Source organism: Schistocerca gregaria, chromosome 6 (genome assembly GCF_023897955.1).
Source record: "Schistocerca gregaria isolate iqSchGreg1 chromosome 6, iqSchGreg1.2, whole genome shotgun sequence".
In the NCBI taxonomy this organism is placed as follows: Eukaryota; Metazoa; Arthropoda; class Insecta; order Orthoptera; family Acrididae; genus Schistocerca; species Schistocerca gregaria.
The window spans coordinates 128,493,377-128,518,080 of record NC_064925.1 but is presented as its reverse complement, the minus strand read 5'-3'; the positions used below and the strand labels follow the sequence as shown (position 1 = coordinate 128,518,080).

The 24,704-nt window shown below is 42.0% G+C and overlaps 1 protein-coding gene across 1 annotated transcript in view; it reads left to right on the top strand.

The window, feature by feature from the left end:
- Positions 1-24,704, top strand: part of LOC126278499 (facilitated trehalose transporter Tret1-2 homolog) — a 47,608-nt gene that overhangs the window by 19,281 nt on the left and 3,623 nt on the right. The gene's annotated exons all lie outside the window — the stretch shown is intronic.

Below are 24,704 nucleotides of genomic sequence, written 5' to 3'. Positions count from 1 at the left end.
ATAACTGCAATATCGTATTTATACTCCGACACCGGGCAAGCGACGTGCAAATAAAATGTCTCATCTGCGCAGGAATATACATAATGGATGTACGAATACAAGTTGGAGACGCGTGATTGACAACCCATGGATGTTTGGGTGTGGCCGTGAGTCGTGCAAGGATAACCAAATGCAGAGGTGACTGCTCGCGATATACGGGAAATTCGCAATTGATTCCTGGTCCGGCACAAATTCTCATTGCCGTCATTACATTCTACTGCTAATGGTTGTCCATATTTACAGTTGCGAATACATTTAATTTACAGGGTGTTTATAAATGAATATCGGGGTTTTAACACTTTCTAATATTTATTACATTAATCTTACAGCTGTAAATGATATGTCAAATGAAAGAGCAACTGAAACAGTTTTGTTTGACACCAGTGCGCAAGCGCAGCGCGCAATGTTTCTGCCGCGGTTGGTTGAACTTCACTGTACCCAAGCGCTGGTTAGGCCGCAAGGGGCCCAATGAGGGGGATTGCTTTGCATGGCCTCCACGTTCACCCGACATAACGCCATGCGATTTTTTCCTTTGCGGCTTCATCAAGGATCGTGTGTGCGTGCCTCCGCTACGAGCAGACCTCCCTGAATTCAGGAAACGGATTGAAACAGCTGTTGCTACTATCACTGAGAACACACTTATCAACGTTTGGGAAGAACGCGGCTATAGACTTGATGTGTGCCGTGTGACAAATGGTGCTCACATTGAACATTTATAAGGTTCTTGGGAAAACTGTTTGAGTTGCTCTTTCATTTGTCATTATCATTTATAATATTCCAGAATTTGAAACAGGAACATCTGGTAGCATGAGTCTCTTAGAAGTAGATACCTTAGGGGTTGCGAAGCAACTCAAATCGCTTGATACGGGCAAGTCTTCAGGTCCAGATTGTATACCGATTAGGTTCCTTTCAGATTACGCTGATACTATAGCTCCCTACTTAGCACTCATATACAACCGCTCGCTCACCGATAGATCTGTACCTACAGATTGGAAAATTGAGCAGGTCGCACCAGTGTTCAAGAAGGGTAGTAGGAGTAATCCATTTAACTACAGACCTATATCATTGACGTCGGTTTGCAGTAGGGTTTTGGAGCATATACTGTATTCAAACATTATGAATCACCTCGAAGGGAACGATCTATTGACACGTAATCAGCATGGCTTCAGAAAACATCGCTCTTGCGCAACTCAGCTAGCTCTTTATTCGCACGAAGTAATGGCCGCTATCGACAGGGGATCTCAAGTTGATTCCGTATTTCTAGATTTCCGGAAAGCTTTTGACACCGTTCCTCACAAGCGACTTTTAATCAAGCTGCGGAGCTATGGGGTATCGTCTCAGTTGTGCGACTGGATTTGTGATTTCCTGTCAGGAAGGTCGCAGTTCGTAGTAATAGACGGCAAATCATCGAGTAAAACTGAAGTGATATCAGGTGTTCCCCAGGGAAGCGCCCTGGGACCTCTACTGTTCCTGATCTATATAAATGACCTGGGTGACAATCTGAGCAGTTCTCTTAGACTGTTCGCAGATGATGCTGTAATTTACCGTCTAGTAAGGTCATCCGAAGACCAGTATCAGTTGCAAAGCGATTTAGAAAAGATTGCTGTATGGTGTGTCAGGTGGCAGTTGACGCTAAATAACGAAAAGTGTGAGATGATCCACATGAGTTCCAAAAGAAATCCGTTGGAATTCGATTACTCGATAAATAGTACAATTCTCAAGGCTGTCAATTCAACTAAGTACCTGTGTGTTAAAATTACGAACAACTTCTGTTGGAAGGACCACATAGATAATATTGTCGGGAAGGCGAGCCAAAGGTTGCGTTTCATTGGAAGGACACTTAGAAGATGCAACAAGTCCACTAAAGAGACAGCTTACACTACAATCGTTCGTCCTCTGTTAGAATGTTGCTGCGCGGTGTGGGATCCTTACCAGGTGGGATTGACGGAGGACATCGAAAGGGTGCAAAGAAGGGCAGCTCGTTTTGTATTATCGCGTTATAGGGGAGAGAGTGTGGCAGATATGATACACGAGTTGGGATGGAAGTCATTACAGCATAGACGTTTTTCGTCGCGGCGAGACCTTTTTACGAAATTTGAGTCACCAACTTTCTCTTCCGAATGCGAAAATATTTTTTTGAGACCAACCTACATAGGTAGGAATGATCATCAAAATAAAATAAGAGAAATCAGAGCTCGAACAGAAAGGTTTAGGTGTTCGTTTTTCCCGCTCGCTGTTCGGGAGTGGAATAGTAGAGAGATAGTATGATTGTGGTTCGATGAACCCTCTGCCAAGCACTTAAACGTGAATTGCAGAGTAGTCATGTAGATGTAGAACTAAGTTTAATATAACAAATATTATAAAGCGTTAAAACCCTAATTTTCATTTATAAACTCCATGTATTTTATAACGGCTGTAGGCGCCTCAGTGCCTGTTTCTTAGGACAAGCATGCATGTCCAGAGGAACTTCGCATTGTAATTCGGAGTGACACAGGCACTGCAACATCGTATGGAAGTAGTTCAGAAGTTCAAATAAAGACAAGAGCGTCTCATTAGTAGACTAGGTATAAGCTGGTGCTTCGCAATGGAAATTAAAGAAGGGTCTTCGCGTATCATCGCTTCTTAGTATTCAGTAACTCATTCGACAGAAACGGATCCCTTATAGGATCAGTTCATCAATAAATGGTTCAGATGGCTCTGAGCACAATGGGACTTAACTTCTAAGGTCATTAGTCCCCTAGAACTAGGAACTACTTAAGCATAACTAACCTAAAGACATCACACACATCAGTGCCGAGGCAGGATTCGAACCGGCGACCGTAGCGGTCGTGCAGTTCCAGACTGTAGCGCCTAAAACCGGTCGGCCACCCTGGCCAGCTATTTCATCAATAAATTCGGTTTTCCTAGCCAAGAAGTCAAATATAAACGAGACCTATTGAACGTACGAAGTAATTTTGTACAGTTTTTAATACACAAAGCGAAATCAGTAAATCCGTATATCGTAGCCAAGTAAATTCTATGTGAGTTTGTGTTCGTAAGGATAATACTGCGGCGCTTAGTTCAGTCACTGACTTAAACTTCCGAAATTACTTCTGTCGCTAGGGTAAAGAAACTAGCAGCAGAATCTACTGTTTCCATTGTGTACTACGAAACTAACAGCATCACGTGTTCTTTGGTGTACTAAACCGTCACTAAGGTAAATACCTGAAGTAATAAGCTGAGCACACGGTTTTCGATATAATTTTAAATTACAATGTATTTTTCGAGTTCAGATTTTTATGAAATGTAGGGTATATGTTGCCCCGAGCAGCGCCCAAGATACCTATGAAAACCACATGAAAATTTGTCTTGTAATTTTGGAAGTTAGTGTGTTTAAACAGACAACCAGACAGAATCGACCGTTTTAGATAAAACTTTAATAAGTCGTGATATCTTTCTTGCCGTTATCCGATTTTGATGAAAAAAGCCTATACGTTACACCAAGCTACGATCAAGTTATCTGTGAAACTTTCATGAAAATTCGTCTAGTAGTTTTGCAGAATAGCGCGTTCAAACAAACAGGCACACACAACGGTTTTACAGTTTTATAAAACACATAGAATTTGGATTGTAGTGATATCAGACTTGCCATTGTTTACAGTAAAGCATTTCGCAAGAGCAGCTGGAAATTTGCAAGAAGTGAGATGCAGTTACGGGTAAATATGGCCTAAGGGAAGTGAAACTACGGATGCAGAATACATCCTCGTCTACCACATGTTCCGAATATTTTTACGAAGTTTTTATGAAATACTTTACTGGAAACAACCTTTACGTGACATATCACAAGACTCCTCACTTAACAGTGAATGTCGTGGAAATCATTGGATCGGTGTTCTTCTGCTGCTGTTCATTTTGATTCTGCTCATCTTGATGATAACAGTCTTTCCCTACTATTTTTCGCTATCATTTTTCCCCAAACATGTTACATCTAATTATATTCACCATCTTCAGTGGGCTACTAATAAATAACTGATTGTTTCCTAAAACATAAACATCTGATTTTTAGACATGTAGCACTCTTAGGTCACAAAATTTACGTTATTTACGAGTATTGGACGTGCTCTATATTGCCATTGTTTACTGTAAAGCATTTCGCAAGAGTAACTGGAAATTTTATGTCCCTACACCTTATGCGTGTCCATTGATTCCTGTGTAAACATTTCTGGAATCAACTGAATTAACGTTTTTACACTTCACTGCACGTAACTTCGCTGCTACATCTTTATGTGAAGTACACTGGGTCTATCTGCTAGAATATCAGAGGGATCATGAGAACAGCAGACGATATCTAGCATTGGAGTGGGATATCGGTGCGTGTAGGGAGGCTAGATGAATAGTGGTATTTACATCAATCCATATGTGCACATCAATCCATATGTGCACCACGTTATATGGGATCATCTTCTTTTGTTGCAGTTTTTATCCTTGTCCTTGTCTACTGCTCTTTGAGCATCATGCTTTGCAAACTTATTCGCTCCTCTCTCAATGACATTTTCCTGCTAAGTTTAATTCTGTCCAGCAGGTCTATAGCAGTCTCGATTTTCGAAGTGAAAAATGACCGTGAAGTAAATCTTTTTCTTGTACATTCTTCCAAATCCCTTCGCAGCTCTTGGCTCCACAGTACCTGGATTTTCTAGACCAGAAGAAACTACTTTATACGATATGCCAATCTTTCTTCCTCCATTATAATGATATGGCCGAAGAATATAGACCTTCATAGATTAGACATAATGCATTAGGGGAACACAGTGATATTCCTTTTTTTTTATCTCAGCCTCAGTTCACACAAAAGTTACTATTATCGATTTCAGAAACGGTAATGACACTAATTGTCTAACCTGAGGCTGAAATATACCTAACGGTGCCTGACGTCCTACATAAGTCTTGTTTGTTCGTTTTATACTGTTCTTCGAGTTCTCAATCTATTCCTGAGATATACTTTCCAAAAGTTTTAGCCTTCTAAGTAACACTGTTCTCAAAAGGTAAATTACAAACTGTTTGATCGAAAGAGTCATATGGTTGTATATGTTTATTTATTTGTTTATTTATTTATCGTACGACATGGCAGCAGCATATATACAAAAACTGTCATTGCAAAGGAATACATATATAAATAATAAAATATTTCTTGTACATGTAAGTGGTCAACGTGATATGACATACAGAAAAATGACGTGTGTCATGCGAGACTAGAAGCTATTGGTTTACATCGACGTCCAGGGCATGGATCCTCTCATAACTCAAGATGTGGCTTCTATGAAGTCCTCTTCTGATCCACTGAATTTCCTAATAGGACACTCTTTTGTGATGTGGTCCAGAGTTTGCTCAGGTGCTCCACAGTCACAGCTTGCGTTGTCTACGAATCCCCATTTATAGAGCATGGTCTAGCATCTAGTGTGTCCACTTCGGATTGACCTTAACCCAGTCTTTCCTAGCAAGGTCGAACCTTTTTAGTGCTTTTTAGGGGTCAATTGTAAGGTTATAATTACTGTCTGAGTTCTCCCATTCCTTTTTCCAAGCATCTGTAAGCTGAAACTATCCTGTCTTCTTATGTAGCTGTTATTATATTTGGGGTTTCGTGACTTCAATCGGTGATTTGTTAATTTCTAATGATGTCTTAAATAGGCAAGCATTTTGTGTCATCTATTTGTGTTATTTTTTCCCATTCCTTAATAGATATTTTTGCCGTCTTAGTTTTGGCGTTGCTACGTTGGCGATGACGGAGAGCCATGATATTGGGGTACATTTTAATGTCCCAGTGATAACAAGCATGGTATCGTGGAGCTGCACGTCTACCATGTTGGTATGGTAACTTCTCTGCCAGACAGGAGTACAGTATTCTGCAGTGGTATAGACTATTGATGTTGATGCTGTTCGTAGAGTTGATGCATCTGCACACCAGAAAAGCCATCCAATTTGATAATAATATTATTCTGTTTTGAGCTTCTGACCAACATTTTTAATGTGTTCCAGTGTTACGCCCAAAATTTAGTATAACGGCTGTGTTTCACCCTCTTTTGATCAAATAACATTATCATCCTTTCATTGGCGGCTTTATTGTTGAGATGAAAAGCGCAGACTTTTGTCTTGGAAGCGTTCGGATGCAGACGCCATCTTTTTTTTGCATCTTCTGTTTAGAACTTCAAAGTCATATGTTAAAGTCTTTGCTCCTTGTTCTAGAGATCTGCTTTGCACTACTATGGCCAGGTCGTCAACGTATCCGAACCTTTTGCTCACTGTGTAAGGCATATAGCTGGTGTAGAGGTTGAATAGTAGTGGTGCTAGGACTGAGCCTTGAGGTAGTCCGTTCTTGACCTTAAAAGAGTTACTGACCTCCATTCCACTTGTCACTTTAAAGTTGCTACCGGTGAGCATGTTCTTCTGGAGAGTTGTGAGCCGACGGCATGGGATCGCTTTCTTCAGTTTCAGCATGAGTCCATCCAGCCAAACAGTATCGTAGGCAGCTGCTAAGTCTACGAATGTCACTGATGTTTCCAGTCCTATTTGAAAGACAGCTTTGATATATGATGTCAAAGCCAGTACTTGCTCGTACCAGCTACTGTTATTGCGGAAACCTGCCTGGAATCGTGGTATCATTTCATCTATAGTCTTATAGATACGGTTGTATATGAGTCGTTCCAGCAATTTGTAGTTTACGCTCAGTCATGCTATTGGGCGGTAGCTTGCTGGATCTTTGGGTGTTTTTAATGGTTTCAGTATATAGTGTGAACTGTTGTGGGATATTCCCGATGTTGAGAATGTATATGTTCATAGTAAGTTTGTATGCTGATTTCCTCATGCTGATCTGAGTTCCCATTGATTCATTTCCAATCACACCAACTCAAATCAATTCTTCTCCATTTCTAAATCTCTCAACCTCCTGGGTTTTTCCTTCTCGAAATGTTATCCATTTACTTCCACGTAACAGGCAGAGAGGAATGGAAGGACACATGTCTTAACAGAATTTGTTTTCCATGTTGTATACGATTTCGTACACAATGTTAAAAAGAGGTGGGCTACAAAATCGTGCAGCAAGTGTAGCTATAGGAAAACTGGACAGGAGAGCAAATGATTAGCGAACAAGTTCATACAATAAACAGAAGATTTACTTAACCTGTATTTCTCCAAGTGTACGAAGACCAATTACAAATAATGCAGCAAGGGATAAAGTTCAGCTCTGAATGTCAACAAGAAAGAGGCTCTCTGCACTACAGCACGAACGATGGTGTTGGAGCCATGACTACGCAGCGTCTGCGTAGCATTACATAGCGAAGAGGCTCCAGGCACAGTGGGCTGGCTGGCTAGCATCGGCCGTCCTATTTCATGTCGGCGCAGGGCGCGAGTAGTCCAGAGCCACTGGAGGCATGGGTCAGCGAGCGCGCACCGCTGGGCTACCAGATTAGATTAGATTACTACTTGTTCCATAGATCATGAATACGACACTTCTTAATGATGTGGAACGTGTCAGGTTAATAAAAGGTGTCTACACAAGATATTACATTAGACAAAATATTACATGACACTCAATTATTATTATTATTATTTTGAGGAGGGGTTCCTTTTAAATTCTATATGGCTATCTGTCAGACTTTTGATGCTATTAGGTAAGTGACCAAAGACTTTTGTGGCAGCATAATTACCCCCTCCTGAGCCAAAGTTAGATTTAACCTTGAGTAGTGAAGATCATTCGTTCTCCTAGTGTTGTAGCCATGTACACTGCAATTACTTTTGAATTCGTTCGGATTGTTAATAACAAATTTCATAAGTGAATATATATATTGTGAGGCTACAGTGAAGATTTCTAGCTCTTTAAATGTTTGCAGGATGATCTTGGATGAGCTCCAGAAATTATTCTGATTACACGCTTTTGTGAAATGAACACTCTTTTACTCAATGATGAGTTACCCCCGAATGTGATGCCATAAGAAAGCAGAGAATGAAAATAGGCGTGGTAAGCTAATTTACTGAGACGTATATCGCCAAAATTTGCAATGACCCTAATAGCATAAGTAGCTGAACTCAAACGTTTCTGCAGATCCTCAGTGTGTTTTTTCCAGTTCAGCCCCTCATCAATGCATACACCTAGAAATTTAGAATATTCTACCTTAGCTACCGATTTCTGATAGAAGTCTACGTTTATTAATGGTGTCATTCCATTTACTGTCATCAATGCATACACTTAGAAATTTTGAATATTCTACCTTAGCTACCGATTTCTGATCGAAGTCTATATTTAATAATGGGGCATTCCATTTACTGTGTGGAACTGTATATACTGTGTTTTGTTAAAGTTTAATGAGAGCCCATTTGCAGAGAACCACTTAATAATTTTCTGAAAAACATCGTTTACAATTTCACCAGTTAATTCTTGTCTCTCGGGTGTGATAGCTATATTGTATTATCGGTAAAAAGTACGAGGTTTGCATCTTCGTGAATGTAGAATGGCAAGTCATTAGTATATATTAGGAACAGCGGAGGACCCAAGACCGAACCTTGTGGCACCCCATTCTTGATTGTTCCCCAGTTTGAGAAATCACCAGTTTGCATATTATGTGAACTGTTTATTTCAACTTTCTGCACTCTTCCAGTTAGGTATGGTTTAAACCATATCAACACTGTCCCTTTCATACCACGTTACTTGAGCTTATCTAGAAGTATTCCATGATTTACACAGATCCTGCGTGACCGCTACCGGCGTCTGAAAGAAACTTGCAGTTCGACTTCCAACTTAAAGACGCCGGTAGCGTGGCTTCGCTGTGTGATACCACATTCTGGACATTCCATCATGAGATCTTCTCTTCTAGTTTTGGTCTGTAGGTACATGTGACGCCCTTTTCTAAGCTCTTTGTGAAATTTACGTTGTCGACAGATGTCATCAATCCTGATTTAGATGCTAGTCTCTGGAGCTGTCTGGTTAGATTAGTCGCATTTTCTAATGACACCGATAAAAATAGCAACACATCTACATTACTTTGGTTTCCGTAATGACACTGGGTGTTACTTTTTTGAAAACCCCAAATCGAAGAAAACAAAAAATCAGAGAAGAGTAAAATGATGAAGTGTGTAAGACGTTCCAGAGAAATTATGAATGGTATTGTTCAACATTGTTTTATCGTTCGACGCTGACAACAGCACTTCAGGAAAGTACATTATTTCGCTCAAGGCGTACATCTTGTGTAATCCTCACAACAGTCTGCAGATATTGTATATTAAGAGCTAACGACAGATTACTAATCGATCTCATATTACACACTCGTATTGCCAAGTGGTTTGCGGTTACATTATATGATTATATTTCGCGCTATTACGTTTAGAAATGATGTCTAGCTAAATCAACCCGTTCATGTAGCCTGGATTTGGGTCATTTCTATTTATTCAAGCGCAATGTCCAGAGCTGTGGTGTATGCTGTATGGCGTAGCATTGCTGGAAAATATTTGCTATGGATCATTTCTAGAGGCTTCCTGAACTATCTCGTGTTTGTGGTTTCTGGAAATTTTAATGTTTGTATAAACGCACGCATTCTGGAATATTTAGTGTTTGTATAAACAGTTGCACACCTTGTCCGGAAGATCAATATCAGTATCAGTAACAAAATTTTATTCACGGCTGTCATACAGAAACTGTGAAGCACGTCTTAAGAATAGAAATGGTCGTCAGCTTCACAAGTTCTAAGTGTTGTTCTTCATTGTCTTCCTGGCTGAGAATTTGGAATTGTCTGTGGTTTCGACAAAACGTTACTTGGTGGAGACGCAGGGTACTTCAGTAGATCTTCACCGCCGTGTGTCCAGTTAGGCAACGTAAATATCCTCGCCCACAGGAAAAAAAAATACAAGTAAAACGTAGTTCCTAAGATCCGTATACTCAGGAGGCAGACTGATTCCAAAAAATCAGTAATTCAGCGGCACTTCAGGCATCCATCGACGTTTTCTGCAGACACTAATCAGGACCCGACGAAATGGCCCAAAGCATTCGAACGAGTGGCAGTTTGGGATGATATTATATGTTTGGAACGTGTGTACTTTTATTGAACGACACAGAATAGCAGTGTTTCGCGAACAAGGAAGAGAAGCTCACAGTTGGCACAAGCGAAAGAAACTGTTTGGCAACGAACAGCTGCAAGTCCACTTCACAGACAGGCAACTGAGGATCAGGGCCCAACGTGATAGAGAAACGACACAATCGTACAAACAGAATGTATCGGTCATAAACCCCATCGTGATTCCGTATGACAGAAGCCAATTAAATCTCACATTTGATGAACGAAGTCGCAGAAGGCATGTACCAAGGATATTACAACGGAAGAGGAATTGATAGAGCATTGCCAACGCATGAAGGCAATGCAACAGGATAGAATCAGACGAAACAAGTATGAACGACTCCTGAATGTTGTCCCTGTGGCAATAGCTGAAAACCAACATGAATTCGCCTCTCTCATAGGCCGGATAGTAAGAGAAATATAGCAGTGTATGGCGAGCAGGAACGTCGGATCGAGCACATAAGGAGTCAGGAGGTAATACGGAATGTCGAAGAAGTATATCAATCCTTAGTAACAATCTTCGCCACTAGTCAAAGGCTCTTTGAAGAAAGACCTCGGCAAACTCGGAACTGTACCGTAACCAGCATCCGACCAACGCAGGTGTAACAAACTACTACGCCCGCAAAATAACAGACATCTGGAGGACAGAGAAATCCTTTGGGACTTAACTGCTAAGGTCATCAGCCCCTAAGATTACACACTACTTAAACTAAATTATCCTGCGGACAAACACACACACACACACACACACACACACACACACACACACACACACACACACACACACACACACACACCATGCCCGAGGGAGGATTCGAACCTCCGCCGGGACCAGCCGCACAGTGCATGACTGCAGCGCCCTAGACCGCTCGGCTAATCCCACGCGGCAAAATCATCTTCCAAAACCTTTACGTACTGTTCAGTAATCACCGTGCCATCAAGGAATATCGCACCGATCGTTCCCTGTCTGAACATTGCACAGCACCCAGTCACCTGTTGAAGGTGAAGAGACTTCTCGATCGCGAAATGCGGATTCTCAGTACCCAAATGCGCCAGTTTTGCTTATTGACGAATCCATCCAAATGAAAGTGGGCCTTTTCGATAAACAAAATCACATCACGATTCCCATCACGCCCTGCAGCCAGCCGTACAGTTTAACTTCCTATGGCAAACCGTTCAGAAGTTTACACCACAAGAAACTGTTTTCTTGTAGGTAAGCCCAAGAGCTAAAATGCACAATTAATAAAATAAACAGAACGTATTCGTTCGTCATCGGCATCAGGCCATTATTTCCTGGGTTTCAATATGGCAGTCTTCGGTCATGCACACTAAATTTTGCTGTATATATTGCAACCATCTTTCGATTATGTATACTGTCTATTCTGTGGTTCCACAAGGTATACTATCGTCGCAGATGTATAGATTTCCTCTGTGAGCCTGAGTGCCGTTTTGCAACCGACAAAAAGGTCACAGTTTCACTGAACATCTTGATTGGCGACTGGAAATTGCCTCACTAACGGCGGCAGGATAACGTCACCAGAGGGAAACAACCGCACAAAGCAATCTTTGTAATGTGTGCTTTTTGGAACAGCTTCTTCAATGTGGAGCTCTGGTCTTCCACGTCTGGTATTGCCCGTTATACCTGCAAGACGTGCCATTTGAGATTAGATTAGAGATTAGATAAGATTAGTACTTGTTCCATACACCATGAATAAGACACTTCGTAATGATGTGGAACGTGTCAGGTTAATAAAATGTGTCTGTACAAGATATTACATTACACAAAATATTACATGACACTTAATACTTAAATCAATTTTTTGTGAGGGTTGGGGAAATTACCCACTAACTATATCCAAAAATTCATCTAATGAGTAGAAGGAGTTGCCATTCAAAAATTCTTTTAATTTCCGTGGCTATCTGTTAGACTTTTGATGCTATTACGTAAGTGACCAAAATAATTTACTCCTTTCTGAGCCAGAGTTTGATTTAATCTTGAGTACTGAAGATCATCCTTTCTCCTAGTGTTGTAGCCATGTAAACTGCTATTACTTTTGAATTCGTTCGGATTGTTAATAACAAATTTCATAAGTGAATATATATGTTGTGAGGCTACAGTGAAGATCTCTAGCTCTTTAAATAAGTGTCTGCAGGATGATCTTGGATGAGCTCCAGCAATTATTCTGATTACACGCTTTTGTGCAATGAACACTCTTTTACTCAATGATGAGTTACCCCCGAATGTGATGCCATACGAAAGTAGAAAATAAAAATAGGCGTGGTAAGCTAATTTACTGAGATGCATATCGCCAAAATTTGCAATTACCCTAATAGCACAAGTAGCTGAACTCAACCGTTTCAGCAGATCTTCAGTGTGTTATTCCAGTTCAGCCCCTCATCAATGCATACACCTAGAAATTTAGAATATTCTACCTTAGCTACCGATTTCTGATCGAAGTCTACGTTTATTAATGGTGTCATTCCATTTACTGTGTGGAACTGTATGTACTGTGTTTTGTCAAAGTTTAATGAGAGCCCATTTGCAGAGAACTAATTAATGATTTTCTAAAAAACATCGTTTAAAATTTCACCAGTTAATTCTTGTCTGTTGGGTATCATCGGCAAAAAGTAACAGTTTTTCATCTTCGTGAATATAAAATGGCAAGTCATTAATATATATTAAGATCAGAAGGCAAGATTTCGATAACTGTTCCCTGCTTGACGTCAACAATCACAACAGTTCTGTTCACGCGAGGCAGCTGCAGACGATTATAGTGGCCGTATGGGACGAAACCCATCGCAAGAGCCTGAACGAAGCCGCCCCCCACACGTCATAGCCATTCACCGAGCGAGGTAGCGCACGAATACGTTCTGTTTATTTTATTAATAGTGCATTTTAGCTCTTGGGCTTATCTACAAGAAAACAGTTTCTTGTGGTGTAAACTTCTGAACGGTTTGCCATAGGACGTTAAACTGTACGGCTGGCTGCAGGGCGTGACGGGAATCGTGATGTGATTTTGTTTATCGAAAAGGCCCACTTTCATTTGGATGGATTCGTCAATAAGCAAAACTGGCGCATTTGGGGACTGAGAATCCGCATTTCGCGATCGAGAAGTCTCTTCACCTTCAACAGGTGACTGGGTGCTGTGCAATGTTCAGACAGGGAACGATCGGTGCGATATTCCTTGATGGCATGGTGATTACTGAACAGTACGTAAAGGTTTTGGGAGACGATTTTGCCGCGTGGGATTAGCCGAGCGGTCTAGGGCGCTGCAGTCATGCACTGTGCGGCTGGTCCCGGCGGAGGTTCGAGTCCTCCCTCGGGCATGGGTGTGTGTTTGTGTGTGTGTGTGTGTGTGTGTGTGTGTGTGTGTGTGTGTGTGTGTGTGTTTGTCCTTAGGATAATTTAGTGTAAGTAGTGTGTAAACTTAGTGACTGTTGACCTTAGCAGTTAAGACCCAAAGGATTTCACACACATTTGAACACTTTGAAGATCATTTCATACCCATTATCCAGAGTGACCCTGCTTTCGACAAGATCTAGTTCAGGTAAAACAGAGTTCGACACCAACGAAGCAGGAGAGTGTTTAATGCCCTAGAGGAGCACTTTAGGAAGCGCATTCTATCCCTGGGGTACCCAGTGGCCACTGGCATGGGCTTCGATTTGTAGCGATATTCTCCGGATCTGAACACATGCGACTCCTTTTTGTGGGGCTATATTAAAGACAAGGTGTGCAGCAATAACCCCTAAACCATTGCTGAGCTGAAAAGAACCATTCAGGAGGTCATCGACAACATCGACGTTCCGACATTTCAGTGGGTCATGCTGAACTTCGCTATTCGTTTGCGCCACATCATCGCCAATGATGGCAGCAATATCGTTGTATGGCAAGAAAGAAGAGACAGATCTTCACGCTCACGCTAGTGCGTGTGGTATATGTGCTGTACTACTGAAAATTCAGCATGGTGCTGAAAAGGTAGTAGCTTATATTTCCAATGTACCACACTTTCCTATTCCAAAATAAACTACTCTGCAACGAGAAAGAATGCCTTTCTGTTGTCTGGGCCATCACCAAGTTCTGGCCATATTCATTTGGCAAACGATTTACTGACGTGATGGACCATCATTCTCTAACTGGCTGACTAGCCTGGTGGTTTGTTGGGTTACTTGCCAAGATCGGCACTGAGGCTTCATGAGAATGACGTCACAGCGATATGAAAAAGCACATGCAAACACAAGGACGTTAACTGCCACTCAAAGAATATTTAGGTGGAACACATCAGCGTGGATGAATTTTCAGTCATCGCAGCACTAAATGTCATTGGTTCTGGACAGAGATAAGATCCAGCATTGATCAAAGCCATAGTATCATTGAAGGAGGAGGAACCGACGGATGGGTAATTCAAATTAATAAACAGAGCATTGGATAAGAGAATTATGATCCACTGGGTCATAGTCATTCCAGCTCATCTACACCCATCTATGCTAAGGTATTTCCAAGACACACTAACATTTGGTCATTCGCGATTCATGAATATGCAGGGGGTATAAATGGCCATTTCGCTACTGCTGGGCACTATATATGCCACCGTAAGGAATGTCTTTACCAAGTGCAGCAGCACCATTGCATTGAAATGGAAGAGACAGCTTGGGAAGGTTCCCGAAGTTGATAAATGCGAATCGATGGATAATAGTCTGCACTGATTATCTCACCAGCAATGCTGGCACCAAATCTGTACCGGATGCCAAAACTCTGGAAATTTCAGAGTTTCTTGTGGAAGACATCATTTGGAAAGACAGAGCGCTCCTGTGTTAATCTCTGATGGTGCAAAAGTTTTCCAGTCAGAGGCTGCAAAGTTACTCACTGGATGCCTACCATCTACAGAATGTTTTTCTGAGACATTGGCAGATATGTACGTTGATGTCGAACAGAGAGTCTGGCATACATCTGCATACAACACAGACTTCACAGCAGTCTTCTTTCCGCTCCACAGTTGCGAAACCGAAACGACAATAAATACACTGTTCACGTTTTAATTGGACGATGCTCAGAATGACTGTGAGAAACACCTCAGGAGCAGATCTGAAGAAAGAAGGCTGCTGGCTAGCATATGGATCCTGGGCACCCTGGAGTAAGACCAAGAGCTTTATAACACCAAGAACCAAAAAGATGGATATAGTTTGGAAGTCTTGGTATGGATTTTCATAACTATGCAGTAAGTGCAGAAAATGGGGCTACCAGAAAAGGTGCTAAAAGGCTGTTTTGGGCAGTATGGTATCCTTCGTCGTTTGGTCAGATGTCATATATGAAGTCGAGAATTGTGTACACAAAGATGACAAAAGCGTCGAGAAGTTGTCGATGTCCGCCGTATGAAGCCCTGTTATAAGTCAGATGTGCGGATCGACGATGGGAGATTCAAGGACACTGAAGCCCACTCGATGATCGCGAAGCTTCGTCGGGAGGGGCTACCTTCGGTGTTCATCACAGTGAAGTGGTTGTAATAACACAGCTAGAGCTCAAAAATCCATCAGCGCCACTATACAGAGGACCACTGGCAAGATCTAGATAAACAGTCCTATAGACGACTCCAATGAGAACTGAAACATGGGCATGGGGGTGAGGGGAGAGGGGGGGGGGGGGGGGGGGAGGAAGCAAGGGAGGAAGCAGCGGCAAGTGCTGCGGTGCATGCCGTGTGGCGTAGCTGTTAGCTTCAATCATTCAATCGCTGACCTGTTGTAGGTCGCCCGTTCAAACCTGACCAGAAGCGGTTATTTGGTATTCGTCATTTCTCGAAGATGATTTAACATATCTTACTTTGGTATTGTTTGTATAATGTGATATAGTCGATGTTTGGATAATTATTTGCATACAAGAATATTCGATGTTTTCATAAGTAGCTGCATACTATTTCTTGGCAGTTCTGATCTAGATGGATGTTGGTGTCAGTAATAAATATGCTGTCAGTCTTATGTACATTGCTTCATTGACTACCTTGCCTTTGGATTTGGACTTCACTGTGGCAGTTTCTTACTGGTGCGCTAAGTGTGTAGTATTGTCTCGTGTGATGTACATCGGAGACAGTAATATGCCCAACTACATATAAACAGGTACTCGTCTGCAGTCAGCTTCTTCTTTCTTTTTGTAGACAAATTAAAAGGCTTGTCTGGTACCAAAGTACCACAGGGAACCTTCGCTACTAGACCTGTACTCTCAGCTGTAATACAAGTCTTCCAAGCCAAAATTTTTGCATCAGGGAAAGCTTCAAGGCCGCCATAATCTGCATGATTTCCCCATACAGCTGCCAAGGTCAGCCATCTGCTGCCTCCAAACAGAGCAGAAACATCACACGTGAACTGCATTCTCAGTTCACCGACAACATTCGGACCATCAATAAGCTGCAGCTTACTGAATTGTCCAGCAAGGTCAATGTCTATTCAAAAATGGATCAAATGTCTCTGAGCACTATGGGACTTAACTTCTGTGGTCATCAGTCCCCTAGAACATAGAACTACTTAAACCTAACTAACCTAGGGACATCATACACATCCATGCCATTTTGAACCACTGGACTCGACTGAGCATCTCCGCCTCGCTTTCGCCCTTGTTAAATGAAACTGTAACGAACGCGCTGCTCTTCTTTCGATCTACCTTTCCTTTATCAATATTATTGATACAGTTCCACGACTGACGAGAAATATTCAATCTCCTTTATAGATGGACTGCGTAAGGACCAAGTGGTCCATGTGGTAGTTCGTATGGCGGGGGAGGGGGGAAGACAGTTCGTAGGAGGGGAGGGGGGTCAGGGCTAGACCTGGAAGTTTGGAGAATTTATAATATTTATGAAGGCGAATGGCGACTTGTGAACAGCCATAAAAATTTCCAGTTCTGCCCATGTTAGAAACCAGCGATTACCGAATTTTAAATCACCTTCTTGATAGGAAAACACCTGACTATACACTAAGTGCTTTCCTTTCCTTGAGGGGCAGTTTGAGGAGGCTTGCCTTACCCTCGGGTATTGGCACCCTTACTGAGCACGATTCTAAGTCTGGCATATGCTACAGTTGCGATTTGTTTCCTGTGGTCGTTCCACTTTAAATTGCAAATAGTCCTAGATATTTTATGAACGTGACTGCTTCCACCGATTGTTCTGTGCCAGGAAAATGTATATACATTTTAAGGAACGAAAAGCATTATTCATCTGTTTATTTTACATTTAATAATTGATCACACACGCTGTACAATCTTCAGTTTAGCACATGGTTACTTTAAATATTCAAATTGTTAACCGTTGGTGGCTATACACGTAACTGAACGACGAGCGGTCGCCACAACTGCGTCAGTCAATGTTACTGTGGATATCGGTGCACATGTCGCTGTAATCTCCTGCCGAAGCTCCTCCAACGTGCGTCGCTTACGTCGATAAACGTTATCTTTCACAGTTCCCAGCGAGTAAGAGTCCATAGGTGTTAGATCTGGCGACCGTGGATGGAACTCAATGGGTCCTCTTCGTCCAATCCAATGCCTCGGAGATTGTCAACCACGAAAGCTCGTACGCTAGGTGGTAGTGTTGTGGCGCCTCGTCCTGTTGGTATAAGACCTCTTCATCAGCTCCATAAAGCGCACGTATACCGGGAAAAACTGATGTGCGTAACATTTCCAGGTAAACTTCTCCAGTGACAGTAGCATCAAAGAAACAGGGTCCTACTAAGCCGCTAGAGGATAGTCCACACCACACTTGAACCTCTGCTACATTCACCGTTTTATCCACATAATCATTCGGGTTTTCCGGTGCCTAGTACACACTGTTATGCCGATTCACGGTTCAAAAAATGGCTCTGAGCACTATGGGACTTAACTTATGAGGTCATCAGTCCCCTAGAACGTAGAACTACTTAAACCTAACTAACGTAAGGACATCACAAACATCCATGCCCGAGGCAGGATTCTAATCTGCGACGGTAGCGGTCGCGCGGTTCCAGATTGAAGTGCCTAGAACCGCTCGGCCACTACAGCCGGCGATTCACGATTCCATCAAGTTTAAATTTCGCCCCGTCACCCCACACTACCTCCATCACAAATTGTTCATCAGTTACCATTTGCTGATACCGTTCGCAAAATTGCATTCGGTGACCAGGATCGTCACCATTAATCGAGTGGAATGTAAACTTCTCACTTTGCATATTTCAGAATTCTTCATACAATTGTACTGCAAACTCCCACTCCACGTTCACATTGCGTAGCAGATTTCTGTGGAGAATTAACAAACATCTACAACAGGAGACCCGACGAAGCAGGACTCGTAGGTGTACGCTGTTTTCCTGGTCGTCTTTTGTCAATATCACAAATCGTTCCATGCAATTCAAACTTGTCAATGATGCGTTTAATTGCTAGGCGGATTTGCGGTTCTCTTTCAAACTCCCGCCTTCACTGACGTTGCCCTTCAACGGCATTATCAAACTTGAAAAACTACTTCACAATACATTTTTGTTGCTCCAATGTCAAGCGTGCTCCAGCCATCTTGTTTTCTCAATACCGAAATAAAAGTACTAACATCTGTTGAGCCAAAGACAGTACTACAACGCACTCGTAAGTCAAATAGAACGACAATATCGATATCTCCATAGAACCTGAGAAAAAGTGTATACATTTTTCTGGCAGACTCTGTATAAAAATGTGTCTTTCTGATACATTTTTTTAAAGTTGAGAGTGAACTGCCCATCCCTGCACCAAGCATCCATGCTTTGCAGATCATCCAGCATTTAGCAACAATTTTTGGGCTTTACTACCTCTTATGTAAACAATAGCGTCATCTATGATCTACCGCAAAGAATTTCTAACGTAATCTGCTAGGGTAGAAGGAATATTAGTTCATATTCTGTTTGGAGTAAACGACAGAGTATTCGACACACCTAAAATTCACGGGGAAGTAAATAGTATGCAAGGACCTCCAATCTCTGTCTCACCTTTGCAACGCCGTCTCCGTGAATAAGGTTGATGTGCGGTGCAGGGGTCCAAATACTTCTATTACGCAAACACAATTATGCGAAACGATTGCAGTGGGCAAAGAAACATAAATACTGAAGCGTGGAGCAATGGCCCAAGGTGTTATTCACGGACGAATCGAAGCTTGAAGTATCTGGAAGTCATCGTCGATTGTATGTTTGTCGACTTCGTGGATAACGCTTGAAGAGTCAATGTGTGACGCCTGCGTTGAAGCACAGTGGAGTGTCGGTTATGGTGCAGGGATGTTTTGCGGCTGATAAAGTCTGTGACATAGTGACAGTTAATGGAACATTAAAAAAGGAAGGATATCACAGGACACTGATCAACAACGCAGATCCATCTGGCTAGAGACGTATTAGTCGTGGGTTTGGTCTGCAGCACTACAATGAGCCCAAACATGATTCTGAATTGTGCAGAGGGTATGTCATTAGAAAAGAGATATTTGGGGAACTGAAGAATATTATTTGGGCATGTAAGCAACCTGCCTTAAATCCTATTGAACTCTTATGGGACGAAATTGACAGGGAGGTCAGAAAACTGAGGTCATCTAACGTTCAAGATCTATGGAGTAGACTGCAGATGTGTTGGACTGCAATAACTGGAGAAACATTACAAAATCTACAGAATTCCAAGAGTTTGTGGAGTTATTCTGATGGTAAATGATGTATACTTTAAAGAGGTTAAAATCTAAACCATATTGTCTTGTACCTAGTTTTAATTTTTTGCTCTATTTTGTTTGTGTGACGTGTTTGTACTTAAGTACGAAGTATATAGATTTTATCATGGGTGATGGAAAATTTTTTACCAGTAGATTAAATAATTAAGTTTTTACGGAACCCTCAGAGCACGACTGTTAGTTGCACTTGTCCTGTTCATTCACTTGGCACATTACCGCTGGTCTGGTGAGAACGTCAGCTCTAAGCTGAATTCATTAATCTTTTTCCTTAAATTCCAAAGCAACTAAAAAACGTCTGTTACCGTGTATTCATGCATTCCTCTCATATTGCTTTCACATGGAATGATAATGTTATATAATCGCTTACATCGGCTGAAATATGTATCACTGGTGTATCTGGAGGAAGATGTGGTTGTTATGGTCTTCAGTCCTGAGACTGGTTTGATGCAGCTCTCCATGCTACTCTATCTTGTGCAAGCTTCTTCATCTCCCAATACCTACTGCAACCTACATCCTTCTGAATCTGCTTAGTGTAGTCATCTCTTGGTCTCCCTCTACGAGTTTTACCCTCCACCCTGCCCTCCCTTGATGCCTCAGAAGATGTCATACCAACCGATCCCTTCTTCTGGTCAAGTTGTGCCACAAACTTTTCTTCTCCCCAATCCTATTCAATACTTCCTCATTAGTTATGTGATCTACCCATCTAATCTTCAGCATTCTTCTGTAGCAGCACATTTCGAAAGCTTCTATTCTCTCTACTTCGACCATCATCAGTTATTTTGCTCTCCAAATAGCAAAACTCCTTTACTACTTTAAGTGTCTCATTTCCTAATCTAATTCCCTCAGCATTACCCGACTTAATTCGACTACATTCCATTATCCTCATTTTGCTTTTGTTGATGTTCATCTTATACTTTCCTTTCAAGACACTATCCATTCCGTTCAACTGCTCTTCCTGTTATTGTTGACGCTACGAATTGTGTGGTGAAATAACTCATGTATAATCAGATTTTTCGAGACTTAAAGTCATTATTAGCAACTTTGTACATTTTGGGTACAGTACATTAGCAATTACAACTCCTGTCAAAATTTTTCTTGTGTGTGGACGACCTGTGTTTCACAATGACGATTTTAACTTTGAATAGCACTCATACTAATCACGGAACAGTGTTGAGCATTTCACACACAAATTACGACATTTACCAGGTGCACGTCTGCTGCTTGAAGCTGATAAACAATATTTAATTCAAAAAATCATCATTGGTAGTTATACATTTCTCCCACCTCTCCGGCTGGCTATGAATTCCACGCCAGAAAAGTTCTTCTTTTGAAGCGAACCAGTCAGCGAACCATTTTCGTACATCTTCATACGAACTGAAGTGTTGTTCAGCGGGAGCGTGTCCCAGTGATGCAGATAGATGATAATCGGACGGAGACAAGTCCGGAGAATTAGCTGCATGCCCTAGTGTTTCTCAACTGAACGCCTCGATCGATTGCCTGACCCGTTTTGCTGTGTGTGATGGGGCGTTATCTTGGAGCAAAATGTGTTACCTCTTTCCGTATTCCGGTCGTTTTTCAAGTAATGCTCGATTTAAACTGATCATTTTCTGTTGGTAGCTATCGGTGTGAACGGTTTCACCAGGTTTCCGCAGCTCATAATAGATGGCACCCTTCTGATCCCACCAAACACCGAGCATTGCCTTCTTTCTAATGTGATTTGGTGTTGCAGTGGATGTCGATGATTTTCCTGGATTCGCCCATGATTTAAGACGCTTGGGATTCTCAAAATATATCCAATTTCATCAGCTGTCACTATTAAACGGAGAAACGACGTTCTTCTGTATCTGGCGAGCAGCTTTTCACAAGTGGTCTTTCGATGTGCTTGCTGTCTTCCATTCAGTTCATGCGGAACCCATTTTCCCCCTTTCTGCATCTTACTCATTGCTTGTAAGTAGGCTGTTTAGACTTTTATCTTCATAACGACACGTAGCGATCGGTATGAAAATCACTGACAGCGCTGTGTGCAGTCTGTGGCTGGTTGGACTCATTGTTGAAATATTCAGCTTTGGAGTGATGAGCAGTTGGATGTGAACAGCGCGTAGCGTTTGGCAGTTGGAGGTGAGCCACCAGCAGTGGCGGATGTGGGGAGAGAGATGCCAGAGTTTTGAGCGGACGATCTGGACGTGTGTACGTGACAAAAAGGAAATTTGTTTAATTGAGTGTCACAAAATTATATATATATATATATATATATATATATATATATATATATATATATATATATTATGACTTTTGAACACTATTAAGGTAAATACACTGTTTGTTCTCTATCAGAGTCTTCCATTTGCTAACTATGCCTATCAGTAGCCAGTGCCTTCAGAAGAATCTTTTGTTTAGCTGGCAGTAGTGGCGCTCGCTGTATTGGAGTAGTTCAATTAAAGAAGATTTTTGTGAGGTAAGTGATTCATGGAAGGTATAGGTTATTGTTAGTCATGGCCATTATTTTGTAGGGATTATTGAAAATCAGATTGCGCTGCGCTAAAAAAAAATAATTGTGTATCAGTTTAGTGATGACCAGAATAAGTAAAGAGAGAACTGTCTGAGTACGTTCAGTTTTACTCACCTGTCTTTGTATCAAATAACTTAGAAGTTTGCTAGCACAGTCATTCATAATTTTGCTAAGAGGACGTTACAAGCTGTCAACCGAAGAGAAAAGGCTTTCTGCGTCACATTCAATTGTTCCGGGAGTTCCTGTTGAGTTTGAGTATCATCTTCATCCAATAAGGCCTGCAATTCGTTGTCTTCGAACTATTTCGGTGGTTCCCCGCGCTCGTCGTTTCTCACGTCAAAATCAACACTTTTGAATTTTTTGAACCACTCTAAACACTGTGTTTTCCCAAGAGCATGGTCTCCGAAAGTTTCAACAAACATCCGATCCAATTTTACAGCAGTTTTCTTCAAATGATAACAGAAAACGAATGCTGTCCGCACATCGTAATTCGCAGGCACCAAACTCGACATGTTTTCGCGTTTCAAACAGATACCGATGTGTGGAACTTGGGTTACTGTGTGTGACATTCGTCGTCAGCCGTGACAGGAAGCAGACGCGATCTCGCGGGCCCTACACTGGCGGCTAGCACCATCTGTATGGCAATTCCGGTTTTAAACTTCTATATCTGGTATTCATGTGGCCGCGAGGGATTAGCCGAGCGGTCTGGGGCGCTGCAGTCATAGACTCTGCCGCTGATTCCGGCGGAGGTTCGAGTCCTCCCTCGGGCATGGGTGTGTGTTTGTTTGTCCTTAGGATAATTTAGGTTAAGTAGTGTGTAAGCTTAGGGACTGATGACCTTAGCAGTTAAGTCCCATAAGATTTCACACACATTTGAACATTTTTTTCTTATTCAAGTACTCGAGGCGTTTCACTCAGTTTTTGAGCACATGTTTCGTAACTGCTGGAGGAATTCTGGAAATTTCATCGTGAATTCCACGTTGTAAGCTTTTCGTGCGAAGCCAGACGGTGTACCTGAGCGGTTCTAGGCGCTTCAGTGCGGAACCGCGCGACTGCTTCGGTCGCAGGTTAGAATCCTGCCTCGGCAATGGATGTGTGTGACGTCCTTAGGTTAGTTAGGTTTAAGTAGTTCTAAGGTCTAGGGGACTGATGATCTCAGATGTTAAGTCTCATAGTGCTCAGAGCCATTTGAACCATTTTTCTTTTAATTTTTTTTCTTGCAGTCGGAGTACATTGTCGCCTGTAAGTAACCCCGTAGATCAAAGTCTGGCACGACCAGATCAGACGAGCTAGGCGACCATTTGGCAGGAGCATTTTTGGAAACTATGTCGTTACCAAACTCTTCACGGAGAATTTACAAGTAGCTTTTGCTTGTGTGGCATGTTCAGCGTTTGGGCACGTTTTCGTAATGAATGATGGGGGCTTGCCTGTAAACTGATAAGCAGTTCTCGGGAGTTTGGACGCTTTTCCGAGCGCCGGTTGACTTTCGATTCGATGCACTGGCTCTGTGTCCTGTTTTTAGCGCGCATTATTCAATTTTGAAATCGTCAAAAAGATCCTAGATTACTTACTTAAAGACTGAGGTGTTTTTGAAATATAGTTTTCGAGTGAATGGTATGTTATAAAGTGTACTGTGCATCGGCCGGTGTGGCCGAGTGGTTCTAGGGGCTTCAGTCTGAAACCGCGCGACCGCTACGGTCGCAGGTTCGAATCCTGCCTCGGGCATGGATGTGTGTGATGTCCTTAGGTTTAAGTAATTCTAGAGGACTGATGACCTCACATGTTAAGTCCCATAGTGTTCAAGCCATTTGAACCATTAAAAATTTTTTTTTTCATGCAGTCGGAGTACATTGTCGCCTGTAAGTAACCCCGTAGATCAAATTCCGGCACGACCAGATCAGACTAGCAAGGCGACCATTCGGCAGGAGCATTTTTGGAAATTATGTCGTTACCAAACTCTTGACGGAGAATTTACAAGTGGTTGTTGCTTGTCTGGCATGTTCAGCGGTTGGGGACGTTTTCGTAATGAACTACGGGAGATTGCCTGTAAACTGATAAGCATTTCTCGGGAGTTCGGAGGTTTTACAGAGCGCCGGTTGACTTTTGATTCGATGCACTGGCTCTGTGTCCTGTTTTTAGAGCGCATTATTCAATTTTGAAATCTTCAAAAACATCCTATATTAATTAAAGACTGAGGTATTCTTGAAAAAACGTTTTAGAGTGAATAGTATGTTGTGAAGGGTACTGTGCTATAGAATGAAATTTTCACTCTACAGCGGAGTGTGCGCTGATATGAAACGTCCTGGCAGATTAAATCTGTGTAGCGGACCGAGACTCGAACTCGGGACCTTGTCTTTCGCGGGCAAGTGCTCCACCAACTGAGCTACCCAATCACGACTC